The 17,140-nt window shown below is 43.8% G+C and overlaps 1 non-coding gene across 1 annotated transcript; it reads right to left on the bottom strand.

The window, feature by feature from the left end:
- Window positions 1–4,199: 4,199 nt before the first annotated feature.
- On the bottom strand, window positions 4,200–4,327 carry LOC111824961. Its single transcript, XR_002828044.1, has one exon. It is a non-coding gene; the product is annotated as a small nucleolar RNA SNORA38 (small nucleolar RNA).
- Window positions 4,328–17,140: the final 12,813 nt, after the last annotated feature.

The following is a 17,140-nucleotide window of genomic DNA, read 5'->3' as shown; positions in this document are numbered from 1 at the left end:
ACAATATCCATAAAATTAAATCATGACAATGACTGACAAACACTAATGTGAACAATGGCCTTGCATCTCCTTGGAAAGTTTGGGTAAGTAGGTTTGTATGTTGTTGTTTTTAATTTTAGGCACGATTCCAGGTTCTCATCAATAAGACGACTTCTCAATTTACTCTTGATAAGGTTCATGCTTGAAAATGATTGTTCGCATAAATATGTAGACCCGAATAAGGAAAGAACAGCAAACGCTAGTTTTTTCAGTTGATTGTATGAGTCAGAAATACTATTCCAGGTGTTAAAAATCAACATATATCTCCAGGTCTTTCAAAGCCACTTGTGCTGTGAACTAAGTTCACATTTGTTTTTCTCCAATATTTCTATATCAGCACAAAGACGTTCAAATTTTGAGCTCCACAGTTGTTTTTTAAATCCAGCAATTGTATTTCAGAGTTGCCAATGTCAATATTAAAGGGAGAAAAATTTAATTCTGTTACAGTAGCATTGAGAGGTTTTTAAACAAAGGCTAACGTTGCTTTGCTGTTTCTGAATTCCTGAAACCTGTTGAGAAAAGCTTCCCTCATATTTCAAAGTGTTGTTTTGAAATAGCAAAAGTCAATATCAGAATTATTTTCTTGGTGATGTTTCAACAGGCTTGGAAAGTGAATCAAAGTTTCTCTTTCAAAATCTTGAGCAAAAAAAGATAATTTGTTTTCGAATGAAATAACTTCTTCTAACCGAAAAAACTGTGTTTCCTTTCCCCTGTAGTTTATGATTAAGCTGATTTAGATGAGACTTAACGTCTACCATGAAGTAAAATTTTTGTTACTGATCGTTCGTTAGTTCTGGATAGCGAACACCCTTCTCAAAGAGAAATGCTTTAATTTCTGTTAATAAGGAAGCAAAACGTTTCAAAACTTTTCCTCTTGATAACCAACATACCTTGTTATGCAGCAGAAGATTTGTGTACTCACTCTCCATTTCAACTAAAAATTCTTCAAATTGTCGATGATTAAGAGCTTTAGCTATGATGGAGTTGATAATCTTAATCACCAATTCCATAACTTTGCAAATTTCTTCTGGAAATGTCTGCGCACAAAGTGCTTCTTGATGAATGATGCAATGGTAAGTAAGTATCTCGTGATTAATTTTTTCTTTCAAAATAGCAACAAACCCGTTTCTTACACCGGTCATACTTTTCGACCCGTCTGTTGAAATTGAGACAATTTTATCGAGTGGAATATGATGTTTTTCAATGCACTCAATTACAGCATTTGCTATATCCTCTCTACGTGTTTGACCTTTGAGTGGCAATAATCCTAAAAGTTCTTCTTTAGGACCTGTAGATGAAATAAATTGTACAAAAAGTGAAACTTGCACTGTATCATTTATGTCACAAGACTTGTCAACTGCTATTGATAAAGCTGAAACCAATTTAAGATCTTTGACTTGCTGGTTGGTTATATTCGAAGATATTTTGACTGTTGTGTTTTTCACTGTTTTAGCAGACAATGGTAACTCTTTAATTTTTTTTAGAATATCTGCATTGTTCTTAAAATCCCAAAATAGCTCTTTGGATGCATTTATAAAACAACTTTTTATGTATTCGCCGTCTGTATATGGTTTTCCTCTCTTAGCAATCTCTTGACTAACCACAAAACTTGCAATATTAACATTGTTGGAAGATTGCATCCAGTAATTAAATACAGAACTTGATTTTTCTTGACTCTTTTAAAGTTCCTCAACTGCTTTCTTTCTTGCATCACCGACAGGATATTTAGTACTAAATGACACTTATTTAGTTGTAAAGTGTCTCTCCAAATTTGATTTCTTGTTATGCGCCAATTTTTCCTGACAAATAAGAGGTCGGAAAGCCATTTAAGTTTTGAATAAACGCGAAAGTCTCGGTCCATTCAACTTTAAGTTCACAGTTTTCGTCTTCCGTTTTTCTTTGCTTCTTCTTTGTAGTCATGTCAAACAGGGCACCTAAAAAATGTTTCATTTTATAATAATAAAGCCACCAACACAAAATAATTACAATTCTTAAACTGATGACAAAAATACCTGTAGGATTTGCAGCTGGTTGGAAAAATACAGGTAACTTTATGCTTTGAGTAGGTCCTTTTGTCACCCGTGCTCGATTTGCGGCGGCTAGCACTAACCACGCACAATGAGACTGCTGACTGGCTCACTCAACTCCTGCATGAATCGTGCGCCTCCCCCCCCCCCACCCCTCCCCCCACCCCCGCGCTGTGTATCCCGTGGCCAGCCTGCGCTGCATCTCCCATCGCCCGACCGATTGACACTCCCCACTTCTTCTAACTCCACTTCTTCAAAATAGACTCGCCCAGGCCGAAAACTGACTTCTGCGCATGGGCCATGAAGTTTCAATCGCACTGTACGTGCATGCCTGCATGTGGTATTTTGTGGAAGAGCCACATTCAAGGGGCCAAAGAGCCGTATGTGGCTTGCGAGCCGTGGTTTGCCAACCACTCGTCTAGGATGGCCCCTGGGGTTTAAATTCCAAAGTTGGTATTGTACCCAGTAGTACAGTACTAGGTCCATTATTCCATCCATCGCTTTATGCATATATGTACTAAACCAGGGGTCCTCAAACTACGGCCCACGGGCCACATGCAAATACAAATATTGTATTTGTTCCCGTTTTGTTTTTTTACTTCAAAATAAGATATGTGCAGTGTGCATAGGAATTTGTTCATAGGTTTTTTTTTAAACTATAGTCCGGCCCTCCAACGGTCTGAGGGACAGTGAACTGGCCCCCTGTTTAAAAAGTTTGAGGACCCCTGTACTAAACACATGTAGGCTGTCATTTTGAAGTCCGTAAGTCCTCCAGTCTATGTAGTTGCTTATATATTTAACTAGAGGCCCAGTGCACAAAATTCATGCACAGGTAGGGTCCCTAGTGGCTGCCGGCTACCGGCTGCTGGCTGGGCCTTCCTTCATTCCATGCCGGCTCCTGGTTTATTCTGTCAGTGCATGTCATAATGAGTGATCAAACTCTCAGTCGGTCGAACTCCTGAGGGGACACTTTGCATATTAGGCTTTTATATATAGAGATGTTTAAATTAAACCAGCTGAGTCCCTATCCTACATTCTATGGAGAGTTCAGTGCTTTCCCAAAATTTCTGCAAACCCAAGCTGCTTCCATGGCTGTGCTCACTCTTTGCTCGGACTTCCTGGTTCCACTAAAGTCTCAATCCAGCTAACATCCACTTCTTATGGTTCTTCTCCCTCCCCTGCTCTCCCCTCCCCTCTCCCCCTGCCCTCCCCTCCCCTCCCCTCCTCTCCCTTCCTTTCCTCTCTTCTTCTCTTCTCTTCTCTTCTCTTCATGCACCATCACCTTACAAGGGGCAAACAGCACATATTTCTGATTTTTTTTCACCAACACATGTGAAGAAGTTCATATGTAGCAGACATTTAGTGAACTTTGAAACAATCAATAGTTTTACAATGCTGAGCAGTTTTACAGATAATTTAAAATAAAATATGCCTCTTCTTGAAACCTCTTAAAAAATAAATGAAATAAATGTGCTGAAAAGTTAGTAAAGTCCAAAACTAGATGATTACAATGGGTTAATTATACCATTTTCTTATTTTTAAGTTATAAAGTTTTCATAACAAGAGTTTTTGGGGTTTTTTAAACACATTAATCATGGGGACTAGAAATAGATTTTGCTGTCTGCATTAGTTAGGGTACTGGCAGGACAATCCCCCAAATACAGGAACTAACGATGAGGACACTTATTTCACTCTCAGATAAGGCTTTTTAAAAAAATATATTTTATTGATTTTTTACAGAGAGGAAGGGAGAGAAATAGAGAGTTAGAAGCATCAATGAGAGAGAAACATCGATCAGCTGCCTCCTGCACACCTCCTACTGGGGATGTGCCCGCAACCAAGGTACGTGCCCTTGACCGGAATTGAACCTGGGACCCTTCAGTCCACAGGCCGACGCTCTATCCACTGAGCCAAACCAGTTAGGGCTCACATAAGTCTTGAGGGGAGTAGTCGATAGGTGTGATAGCTCCACATGGTGGTGCAGAGGCCCAAGCTCCTTGCATTTGTTTCCCTGCCTCCCCCTGGGGCCTGGTCCTTGACTTCAGTCATAGCTGGGCTGCAGAGAAGGAGGTGCTACCATTCACAGAAAACAGAGTGGGAATGCGGGCGACCAGATTTTCTTCTTTTCTTTTTCTATGTGGGATGGTTGATCTTGAGCCTGCAGGAAGTCTTGAGCCTCCAAACTTCTTCAAGTCCACATTTCTTTGCCTCCAATTACGTCCAAAGACAGGGGAAACCACAGACATGCCTTTGTAGGAGGGTCAGGATTTCCTAAGTACAGACATTCCATACATCACTTTCACTCACATTCCTTAGTCCCTGACCACACCTACACACAGGGTGACTACAACATGCAGCCTCTAGCTTAGAGGCCACATGCCCAGCCCAACACTATTTCTCTGGAAGGAGGGCAGACACCTAGCAGGCGCTACCACACTGACTGCCCCTTCCACAGGATCCCTGGTCCCCTCCATGGGGTGGGGCTTCCATCTTCCCCCCTCTGTCTCTTATTCTCATGCTCCCAGCCTCAATCTGATACCTGTTCATTATGGGCTGAATGTGTCCCTCCCCCAACTCATATGTTGAAGACCCAGCTTCCTAGTACCTCTGAATGTGACTGTGCTTGAAGATAGGCTCTGTTTAAAAAGTTTTATTGAAGTGTAATTGATATACAAAAATGCACACATATTTAATATATACAATTTGATGGGTTTGCACACATGAAACTATCACCACAATTAAGGGAATAAGCATACTGATCACCTCCAAAAGCTTCCTCCTGCCCCCGTCCTTTTGTGTGTGTGCGTGTGGGTGTCTGTGGTGAGAACATGTAATTTGAGATCTACCTTCTTAACAAAGCTGTCAGTGCACATCAGAGTATTTTTAATTATAGGCACTATACTATATAGCGGATTTTTATAAGTTATTTATCTTTATAACTAAAAGTTTATATCCATTGGACAACTGCAAATTATTACCCTCCCCCAGCCCCTATAATGACCTCTCTACTCTATGAGTCCATTTTAGATACCTTATATAAGTGGAATCAAAATGAGATATCACCTCACACCTGTTGGGATAGCTATTATTAAAAAAAAAAAAAAAAGAAAGACAACAAACAACTGTTGTTAAGGATGTAGAGAAATTGAAACCCTTTTATGTTGTTGATGGGAATGCAAACAGTGCAACTGTTATGGAAAACATAATGGAGGTTCCTCAAACAAATTAAAAATAGAACTGCCCTAGGATCCAGCAGTTCCACTTCTGGGTCTATATCCAAGAGAATTGGTATCAAGATCTCCTAGAGATATCTGCACCCCCATGTTCATTATAGCACTATTCATAACAGCAAAAATACAGAAAGAACCTAACTGAACGGATAAACCAAAAGTGGTATTTATACACATGCACTGGAGCTATTCAGCCTTAAAAAGAAGGAAATCCTACAATATGCAGCAGCCAAGTGCAGGTTCATCTGGATGAACCTGGAAGACATTGCGCTAAGTGAAATAAGCCAGTCACAGGAGAAGATAGAGTCTTTCAAAGGGTAATTAAGTTAAAATGAGGTCATTAAAGTGGGCCCTAGAGCAGATTAGGACACTGACACACATAAAGGAACAACCATGGGAAGGCAGAGGGAGAAGGTGGCAAACTACAAGCCAAAGAGAGAGGCCAACACCTTGCTCTTAGACCCCTTAGCGCCAGAACTGTGAGAAATACCTGTTGTGTAAGCCGTCCAGTCTGTGGTATTATGTTATGGCAGCCCTAGCCAGCTAACACACTACTCATTTTCACACAGAACAGTTTTATTCTCCGCTTCACTGCTCTGAACTCGTGAAAGCCGCCCTTGGTAAATCCTTACCAGCTAAGGCGATCCTCGAACAATAGGCCATTCTCTTGGGATATCTGTCCTCCCAGCACAGAGCACCCACAGAAGCTGAGAAATCAGTCTCTTTCAATCTCCTTAACTGGGAAGGGAGCAGCATAAGTCTATTCTTCCTCATGAGAACGATGCCACCTCTTCCGAAGCTGGAAGCAAGTACAACCAGATTTTCCTTTGACGGAAACGCTCTCTTCCCGCTCCCACTATACGCACACGCGTGCACTCACCATCCCACCAACAGCAGTGACTCTGTCTGTGTGCAGGCCGCTGTGCCAAAGCTGCCTGCTCCGAGGGAAGGCCACCAGTCCAGCCCTCATGGGGCTCACATGCCAATGGCAACACAGTCAGGAAAAGAGTCCACAGACCAATAAAATCTAAAAATGAAAGAAACAGCCACAGGTATCCCTCGCTTTCCGAAAGTAGAGCATTCCTATGAAACCTTTCATAACCCAAAATGGCAAAAAGCGGAAAATCAATTACTATCACATTTATATGAGATATTTTTACGTGTTCCAAGACCCAAACTATAACCTACCAAATCACCCCAAATATGCTTACGTATGTCCAGCTTCACACCCTCACGAGCTCTTCCTGATACCCAGGGCTTTCCTGAGAGCTCGGGGCACATCTGGCTACCAGATGCACCACATTAGCAGAGGCAGAGCCCAGGTGCTCACAGACACGGCTCAGAGCACAGCGGCCTGATGCTGAGATGCTGAGTGTGGTTCCGGGAGGAGGTGAGAGGAGCCACCACAGCTCGTTGCAAAACAAAGGTTGAATGCTATTTTCCCCTCTCCCCCTTTTTCATAAAAGCAAAAATCTGCTTTGGACTTTTTTCCGTTAGCAAACACAGGTATTAATGTAGGTCTTTTATAAAAGCAAAGTGGCAGAAAGCGAACTGCCAAACAGCCAGGGATGCCTGTCCTGGGACAGAGGCGAGGGCCAGAGGGTTTAAACCACTTCAGAGCTCTCTGAGGAGACACTAGTAATCAAACGCCCCAGGATGACAAGGAGCCACCATGCCTTGCGGGAGCCTGGGGTGAGAGCAGTAGTCCCGGAGGGGCTTTTCAGGAGGTCCATCCAGGGATATTCTTCTTGGTTAAAAGAAATGAGGCCCCATGTCCATCCAGGTACTGGAAACAGAAGAGGATATGAAAATAGAGCTATCGGTCTAGTGAGAAGAGATTAAAAAAACAACGAGCCCCAGCAGCGGGTCCCGGGTTCAATTCTGGTCAAGGGCATGTACCTCGGTTGCAGGCTCATCCCTGGCCCTGGTCAGGCGCCTGCAGGAGGCAAACAATGGACGTGTCTCTCTAGCTCTCCCCCTCCCTTCCACTCTCCCTAGAAATCAATGGGAAAATATCCTCGGGTGAAGATTCACAACAGAACAACTAAGTGAGTAAACACGTAATGCAGGCCATGGTAAATGCTAGGAAGGGTAAGATAAAGCAGGACAGAAAAAAGTAAAGGGGGAGGAGAGGTTGCTTTTTTGTCCAAGGGGGAGAGAGAGGCTTTTTCTGACGAAATGAGATTGGAGGACTTCTTTCCTTTTTTTAAAGAGATTGGGAGATAGCTCAGAGAGACTAAGGGAGCTGTACAGGATCTCAGGGAGAACATTCAAAGGGCGGGGTAACAGCGGGGGCCCAGCCTGTGCAGACACTGTAGGCAGGTCAGAGGGGCAGGACAGAGGCAGGGGATGATGCCAGAGTGAGTTTGTGCCAAACGTGGTCCAGCATTGGGATCTGATCCTCAGTGAGATGACGTGTCACTGGAGAGTTTTGAGCAGAAGAGGAGTGTGATCTGATTTATATTTTACAAGGATCATTGCAGCTGCTGTGTGGAAAACAGTGGGGTGGGGTGGGGTGGGGTGCGGGCAGGGGTAGAGGCTGGGAGAGCAAGTAGGAGGCTACTGCAGTAATCCGGGCAGAGTCTGGTGGACGGGTGTGTAGCTGTTGCGGAGGCGGTGAAAAGCTGTCAGGTCCCAGCCACCCTTTGATGGTAAAGCCTGAAGCCAGAAGGACTTGCCGAAGAGGATGTGTGTAGGATGTGAGAGCGAGAGAGGCATCTGTGATGACTTCAGGGTTTGGCCCCAGCAACTGAAAGAATGGAGCTGCCATCTGTAGGGCTGAATAGGGTTGTAGGTCTCCATTCATTCCTCTCTGTGCAGTTCAGAGCTGCTCCGGCGAGGGGCCCTCATCTCTACCAGCAACTACTACTGACAGGTACCGGGCAGAAGAGCAGGGAGGGGACAATGTTTGTTGGGGGCTTAATACTTACTAGTCACTCTATCGGGTGCTTTGTTAGGCACTATCTCATTTCTTCTCTACAAGAAAAACCCTACAAATTTCATTTTCATTTTATTATTAAAACAATTGGGGGGGCAAGAAAATTGAGACCAGTGGGCTAAAGAAGTGCTCACCCAAGTCAAAAGTGGCAGAGCCGCTCCAAACTCAGGAAGTCTAGTTGCCTCTCAGGAGTATATGCATCCCACTGAGAAAATCCACGGGACAGGGAGCCTGAAAGGTGCTGGGAAAGACATAGGGGCCCAGGGACAACACTGCAGGCAATGAGGGTAAGTTCCAAGTAAACCAGAAAACTCTTTAACCAGCTCTTTTCGGGTTCATTATCTGGACCAAGCCGTGTGTGTGTGCATGTGTGTGTGTGTGTGTGTGTGTGTGTTGCCCTGCTCCACACTTCATTTTTCCATGCCTCCATTGCCACAGCCCAGCTCTACCCTCCCTGTCCCAAAATCATTCTGAAACATCCCCTAAGGAATATAGGAAACTTTGCTATTAAGGCACTCCTCACTCTTCATCTCTAGGCTCTTCCTCTCTCCTGACATCTCTACCTAGTTGTAAATCCAGATATCAGGTTAAACGAATTTAAGTTTAGAACTTGTCCACTGTAAACTAGCTCCTCTTCCACTATTTCCCACTTCTATAATAGCAGTACGATATTTCCTGTCAGCTGGGCTTGATGCCTAAAAGTCCATCTTGTCTCACACCCATGCAGGTGGAAGATCTAACTCCTCAATGTCTTTCACAGCCTTCCTACAATCCGAGGTCACTGCCACTCTGTCACGCCCTTCATGACCTGTCACCTGGATTCCAGCAACAGCCTCCTGTTTCCCATCCCATCTCAGTCACTTTCTCCTTCCATCCATCCCGTATATTTCTGCCAGATTACGTTTTTCTAAAGCTCGGCCCTCATCATGCCACCTTACTCCTTAAAAACTGTCAATGTTTTCCTGTTGCTGCCAAAATAAATACAAACCCTCAGGCTCGCATTCAAGTCCCACCCAATTTCCTTTCTCATCCCTGATCTTCCGTAGCATCTTCTATGAATAACTACCGTAAAGTGCTTCTATACACAGTTTCCTTTGGACTTTTCCATCTCCGTGCTTTTCTGACACCAGATGCCTTCCACTCACCCCTCCGCCGCTACTGCCGTTTGGAGTCCTGTGAGTCATGCAAAGTTTATCCCAAAATCCTGTCTCCTCCATAGAGGGATTTCTTGGGAAACTTTTCCTTGAGCCTCTTGACGTATACCTCTCTTGTCGCATTTATCAAGACATTTACAGCTGGCTGTTTCTTCTCCTGTAGTGGATATGAATTTTCAACTACAAATTCAGATGGTCAATAAATGCCAATTAAAAAAAACAGTATTATATCTGATTCCACGTCCAAATACCTTCAGGTTACTGGAGAAGTCAATCTTTCCTAGGGATGAATTAAAATTTAAGGAGCTTAAATGGTACCACTGAGCCCAGACTGAGGATTATGAGCCTTTAGTTTCTAGCCCATCATTTGGTCTCATTATCCAGGCCTTTGCGGTTCTTGAAGGGAGCCCACTGGCTGGGATGTACCCTCTCTCCATGGTCCATTCTTCCCCCCTAATTCTGTCCTCCTGTTTATGGTGCTGTTGGAAGGAGGGACAGGCTCCAATTACCCTTGGATCCAGCTGAATTTTACCCCCTTTCCATTTGGGAGCCCTCTCACAGATGCTCTTTTTTCTCTGCCTTTTTTTTTAAAACTAGATATCTAATATATATATATATATATATTTTTTAAAAAATTATAAAGCTTTCACACAAAAAATAGGAGAAATTGTCTTCCTCTTATTTTGCTTTCTACTCTAAAACACAAACCTCCCTGAGGCAAAAGAGTCAGTGGGCCCAGCCTTCTTCTTAGTCTGGTGCAGGCTGAGAAATCAGAGAACAAGTGACAGGTTCTTTTCTCAATAAGGAATCCTGTCCTACTTGTGCAAGTTATCTGCTGACAGCAATGGCCTTATTCAGTTTCTATCCTTTGCTGCCAGTGCACATTGCAAAGGTATCTGGTTTAATAAGTGGGCAGGACTCAGGAGGATTCGAGCAGGGAGTATACATTTGTGTTATTTTGTTTTTCCTCTATCACTAACGTCAGATGTCCTGTTGCTTTTTCCTTCTCTGCCCTGAGACAGTATCTCAGGCAGACAACTTGGCTTTACCTGTCCAAGCATTAGAACACTCTTATTTCCAGTAATTGGGAAATGTGACCAGTCAGGCCAGACTTTTGCTCTCTCCTCCAGTTCAAACCTTCTTCCCTTTTCCTAGCTCATGTCTAACCTATGCTCAGACCCTGGATTCAGGAAAGGGGACTGTGGTCTGTGTGACTCCACATCCTCTCCTGTCCTCCGGGATTCTATCGACTGTGGGAGAAAGGGGTGGAGGGGAGGAAGGATGGTAGGAAAGGGGGCAAATTGTGATTATTAAACCAACTGTTAGAACATCTCTCTTGACCATCGAATGCCTTCTCTATCTTTGAAAAAGCTCAAAGGCTGGCTTGTTTTCCTCGTGAGGAACATTTGTAGGTACTTTGAAGGACTTCTCCATGACCACATACACTCTGTCTAATGCACTCTTTGTCTAATCCCCACACAGTTCTTTCTCTTGTGCCAGCTTCTTTCTCTGGTGTCCACTTGCCCCCCTGAATACATAGTACAGGCTTACCTCCCTCACTCCCCATCCCCACTGAAACCTAGAAGATCAGGCAGCATCTGTCTTCATGTCCACACTCAAACTCTTGTGGTCACATGTAGATTCCTGGCTCTGGTAGGAGAACTGCTGCACCTCAGCGAGCACCTAGGTGGGGACTAGGTGAGCTGTCCCTTTCCTCTACTGACACCACACCCCCAGCTCTGAGAGGTACTCTGGCTGCTTCCTTCACTTGGCTTGGGATACATGGGCAGTCCAGAGCCCATTCTCCTAACGGACAACCCTCTTCAAAGAAAGCCTCTTTTCTCCACCAAATATCTCTCCTTCCTTAGACAAGCTGAAGGCAGGTAAAAGGCTGAGGGTCACACGATCACATTTGGCCACTCTTAGCAAGTCCTAAGCTGGCATGTCCAACACCTCTCTCTTTAGAACTTGTACTCCTTAGCTGTTGTTCTCAGCTTTCAATTTCAACTGAAACTCGGAGTAAGCAGGAAAAAGCTGATGAATTACATAACCTTCAAACACATTCATTTTGGGGGACATATACATGCAAAACAACAATTTAGGAAAATGACTTTTGACCAAAAAAGAAAGATAAAAAGAAAATGGACTTCATTCTTGTAAACATATTCGAGCACCAGTTGGACTGGTTGTCTGTCTCCCACTTCTTAGGATTGGAAAAGGGCTGTTTATATGTTCTGCAGCTTCTTGAGTAGCCTTTTACTTATGACCAGTTATGGTAGATATTTCCTTGGTCACTTTAATTTATTACATGGCAAATGTTGGCAGAAGAAATTACATTTCAACTGTTTGGGGAAAGTATTTTTAAAATGTTTGTTTATAAGTTGCCGTGCATGTGCAAAAATTCAACCTCACAGACTTACGTGTCAGTTAACTGCTTTCTTCCTTCCTGAACCCAGAAAAAGGACTATCACATTCCCCTATTTCCTACCACTTCACGGAAAAACAAAACAACACAATAGTTACATGGTGTTCTAGCAGAACTATTTGCATGAAAGAAAATAGCTTTTGGACTCACACACGGCCTTCCTTGCCATCTAAGCAGCTCCTGGGCTTGGGGAGCTCCATAAAAGGTGAGGGTCAGGATCTCAGGTTGCATGAATGAGTAGAGAATTGTGGGTGGGACACAAAGGCGGGCTCTGCAGGGGCCTGGAATTTGACCTCGTGACCCAGAGGAAGTGCTAGTGTTTGCATTTGTAACATGTTTTTCTTTTAATCATTAAAAAAGAATTCTGACTTTATCTGTGTTTCACAGTGTGGCTCATAGACCATCTGTACCAGAATCAGCTTCAGAGCATGTTTAAATGCAGGTGCCTGGGCCCCAGGTAAGTCTACAAATCAGAACCAAGCAATCGGAATCCTGGAATCTACACTTTCAATGAGCCACCCACTTCTCAAGTTTGAGAATCCTTGTAGGCTATGCTCTCCATGTTGGCACAGACACTCTGGAGAGGTTATCCAGCTCAGGTTATTCATCTTCTTGGAGCAAAACCACCAAAGCCCCCAATTTAATTTCCTGTTCATCCTGACAAACTGGTTTCACGAAATAATGTCATGTTTTGTCCCCTACTAGTTGCTGAATTCTTTTTTTTCTTTAATCATTTTTAAATTAAAGTTGACATACAAACTATACATTAGTTTCAGGTGTACAACCTAATGGCTAGATGTTATATAACTTATTAAGTGATCATCCCAGTAAATCTCCTACCCATCTGACACCATACATAGTTATTAAGAATATTATTGACTAGAGGCCTGGTACACGAAATTCGTGCACTTTTGGGGGTGGGGGTCCCTCAGCCCGGATTGCAAGAGGGCACAGGCCAAGCCGAGGTACCCCACCAGTGCACGATCGGGGCTGGGGAAGGACACAGGAGGTTGACCAGCTGGGGAGGGCTCCAGGACATGTCTGGCCTGTCTCACTCAGTCTCAATCTGCCGGACACCAGCAGCAAGCTAACCTACCAGTCAGAGTGTCTGCCCCCTGGTGGCCAGTGCATGTCATAGCGAGCGGTTGAGCTGCCTTAGCATATCATTAGCATACAGTATTATGCTTTGATTGGTTGACACTTAGCATATTAGGCTTTTATTATATAGGATTATATTCCCTATGCTGTACTTTATATACCTGTGACTCTTCTGTAACTACCAATTTGTATTCCTTAATCCCTTCACCTTTTTCACCTGTACCCCCAAGCCCCTCCCATCTGGCAACCGTCAAAATGTTCTCTGTATCTATGAGTCTGTTTCTCTTCTGCTCATTTGCTTATTTTGTTTTATAGATTCAATCATTGATAGATATGTATTTTTTAATGTAGTTTTATTGATTTTGAAGAGGGAGAGAGAGATAGAAACATCAATAATGAGAGAGTATCTTTGATCAGTTGCCTCCTGCATGCCCCACACTGGTGATCAAGCCCACAAACTGGGCCTGTGCCCTGACTGGGAATCAAACCATGACCTCCTGGTTCATAAGTTGATGCTCAACCACTGAGCCACACTGGCTGGACAGATATATATTTATTGCCATTTTATTGTTCAGATTTTTCTTCTTCTTATTCTTATTCTTATTCTTCTTCTTTTTTCTCCTCCTCCTCCTCCTCCTCCTCCTCCTCCTCCTCCTCCTCTTCTTCCTCCTTCTCCTCTTCCTTTTTCTTTTTCTTCCTCTTCTTTTTCTTCTTCTTAAAGAAGAGCCTTGCCCTAGCCAGTTTGGCTCAGTGGATAGAGCATTGACCTGACCTGCAGACCGAAGGGCCCCAGGTTCCATTCAAGGGCATGAACCTTGGTTGCAGGCTCCTCCCCGGCTCATGCAGTAGGCAACCAATTGATGTGTTTCTCTCACATTGATATTTCTCTGTCTTTTCCTCTCCCACTCTCTCTAAAAATCAATGGAAAAATATCCTCAGGTGAGGATTTAAGAAAAACAAAAAAGAGCCTTAACATTTCATGTAATACTGGTTCAGTGGTGATGAACTCAAGCTTTTACTTGTCTGGACATTCTTTATCTGACCTTCAATTATAAATGACATCTTTGCTGGGAAGAGTAATCTTGGTTGTAGGTCCTTGATTGTTATCACTTTGAATATTTCTTGCCAATCCCTTCTGGCCTGCAAAGTTTCTGTTGAAAAATCAGCTGAAAGTCTAATGGAAGCTCCCTTAGAGATAACTAACTGCTTTTCTCTTGCTGCTTTTAAGATTCTTTCTTTGTCTTTAACCTTCGGCATTTTAATTATGTTGTATCTTTGTGTGGGCCTCTTTGGGTTCATCGTGTTTGGGATTCTCTGCATTTCCTGGGAAGTTTTCTGTCGTATTTTCAAATAGGTTTTCAATTTTTTGCTTTCTCTCTTCTCCTTCTGGTACCTTCATGATGCAAACGTTGATGTGCTTGAAATTGTCTCAGAGGCTCCTTACACTATCTTCATTTTGGGGAGTTCTTTTGTTTTTTTCTGTTCTGATTGGGTGTTTTTATGCTTCCTTATATTCTAAATCACTGATTTGACTCTCAGCTTTATCTATTCTACAGTTGATTCCCTGTAAATATTCTTCATTTCAGTTAGTGTATCCTTCATTTCTGACTGGTTCTTTTTTATGGTTTCCATGTCCTTTTTATGCTGTTGAAGTTCTCACTAAGTTCATCTACTCTTCTCCTAAGTTCATCCTTATATCCAGAATTTTGAACTATGTATTTAATAGATTGCTTGCCTCCATTTTACTTATTTATTTATGTAATCCTCACATGAGGATATTTTTCCATTAATTTTTAGAGAGAGTGGAAGGAAGGGGGAGAGAGAGAGAGAGAGAGAGAGAGAGAGAGAGAGAGAGAGAGAGAAACATCGATATGGAAGAGACACATGGATCTCTCACAAACACCTGATCGGGGCTGAGGATTAAACCTGCAACTGAGGTAAGTGCCCTTTACTGGAATTGAACCTGGGACTCTTCAGTCCGTGGGTTGATGCTCTATCCACTGAGTCAAACTGTCTAGGGCTTGTTCCCATTTTTTTTTTTTAGTTCTTTTTCTGAAGTTTTGTTCTGTTGTTTCATTTAGGACATGTTTTTCTGTACCCCACCTGGATACCCCATCTGGACTTGGATATCCCACCTGTACCTCTTAGAGCCAAGGTTAAATGCCTTGTGGTTTCCTTAAAACCCCTCGCCCCAGCTGCCAAGGTTAAATGCACAACTGTAAAAGCTTGCCTGGCCTAATACAAACAAATCTTTAGAAACCGCTAAGGTAGAAGGCCCTGCCCACACATCCAAATCCAAGCCCCAAAGCCACAGGTCATGGCATCCCTAAAATCCTCCCCTTCTTAACCAAAATCCCACTGTTTTAATATTTCAACACTCCCAGCCAAGGACCAAACACTGGAATCTCTGAAGGGTCAGGTCTCTTCTCATCTGAGTTATTAATCAATTGAGGGAACAAAACAAAGGGTGGCAAATGAAGACCAAAACATCATCAACATCCTATCTAATAATAGAAAAACATGGTAATTGACCGTACCTTCGCTATGCCTCCCATTGGCTAATCAGTGAGATATGCAAATTAACCACCAACAAAGATGGCGGCTAATTTGCATACTGCAGGCAGGGAGAGACAGTGCAGCTGCCAGTGCCAGAGCCGCCATCCAGGCCCCCGTGTGCGACCCCAGAAGCCGCCCAGAAGCCGATGATGAGGGGAGATGGGGGTCCCCTGCCCAGGCCTGAAACCTCTGGCGGAGGCATCAGGCCTGGGGAAGGGGCCGATCCAGCGATCAGAGGGTGATGGGGGTCGATGCCTCTGGCTGATGCGTCAGGCCTGGGCAGGGGGTGGAGCCGGCAATCGGAGGGATCTGGGGGTCCCCTGCCCAGGCCTGAAGCCTGGGCCAGAGGCATCAGGCCTGGGCTGGGGGTCCAAGCCGGCGATTGGTGTGAACTTCAGAGGAAACACCTTTTCTGACCACTCATTGGCTAAGCTCCCTGTATGCCACTGGTAATATTCTTAGTAACTTGGGTAATAAGAATCCAAAAAGGTGATCTAGGGTTTTTCACCACACTCCTGGTGAAAAAAATGAAGGTCCGCTGCTGGAGGGCTAAGAAATGTCACATCCTGCCCTAGCTGGTTTGGCTCAGTGGATAATGCCTTGGCCTGCCGATGGCAGGGTCTGGGTTCAATTCTGACCAAGGGCATGTACCTAGGTTGCAGGCTCCTCCCTGGCCGGGGCCCAGGTCAGGGCTCATGCAGGAGGCAACCAATCAAAGTGTTCCTCTCACTTTGATGTTTCTTTCTGTCTTTCCCTTTCTCTTCCACAGTCTCTAAAAATCAATGGAAACATATCCTCAGGTGAGGATAAAAAAAAATAATAAAGAAATTATTATTATATGAAAGACACATCTTAAAAATGCCTAAAGAAAGTTGTCATTTTTTCATGGTGAGGGGACTGGAATCCGTGTTGATGAAAAAACCTTGCTGGCTGTGGTGACTGGCAGTGGCTGCAGCAGCGGGGTGATGGGGCTGGTGCCTTCCCCTGATCAGCCCGGTCACCTCCCACAAAGGGAGGCCAGACTGCGGCTTAGGCTCGCTCCCCAAGGGGAGCAGGAAGCGGGCCTAAGCCGTCACTAGGACATCCCTTGAGGGCTCCCAGTATGTGAGAGGGGGCAGGCTGGGCTGAGGACACCCCACCAGTGCACGAATTTCATGCACTGGCCCCTAGTTAATAATAATAAATATAAATAAATTCTGAGGTTGAAATAGAGACCATGACTAAATTAAGCAGATGGCCAAGTTCTAATAAAGCAGAATACTTGCTCCCTCCTAAGGGCAGAATGGATGGGGTTGAGTGGAACATGACGTTTGTTTTTCCCAAGATTACCAATCAAGTTAATGACTGCACAGCCCCCTCCCACCCCGCCTCCCCCAATGGCTGAGTACAAGGCCACAGGGAAAGAGGCTAGGAGAAGAACTAATAGGACACCATTTATTTGGAAGGAAACATAAAATGGAAGAATTATTCTCTTGCCAAATTCTTTTATGAACCAAATTGTTAATGCAAGTCCATAATCCTATATCTATATGATTCCAAAGTCAAAAAAGCTCTGAAACAAAACATTTTCTTACACATTTGTGGAAAACTCATGTGGTGGCAAATGTGACCAGACTTGATACAAGGTTATCTATGGTCTTTCTTGATTATTGATGTTTTCATGCCAAAACATC

This window comes from Myotis lucifugus, unplaced genomic scaffold, assembly GCF_000147115.1.
Source record: "Myotis lucifugus unplaced genomic scaffold, Myoluc2.0 scaffold_9, whole genome shotgun sequence".
Taxonomy (NCBI): Eukaryota; Metazoa; Chordata; class Mammalia; order Chiroptera; family Vespertilionidae; genus Myotis; species Myotis lucifugus.
Note: the sequence above shows the minus strand (reverse complement) of the source record. Positions and strands in the feature narration are given on the sequence as shown.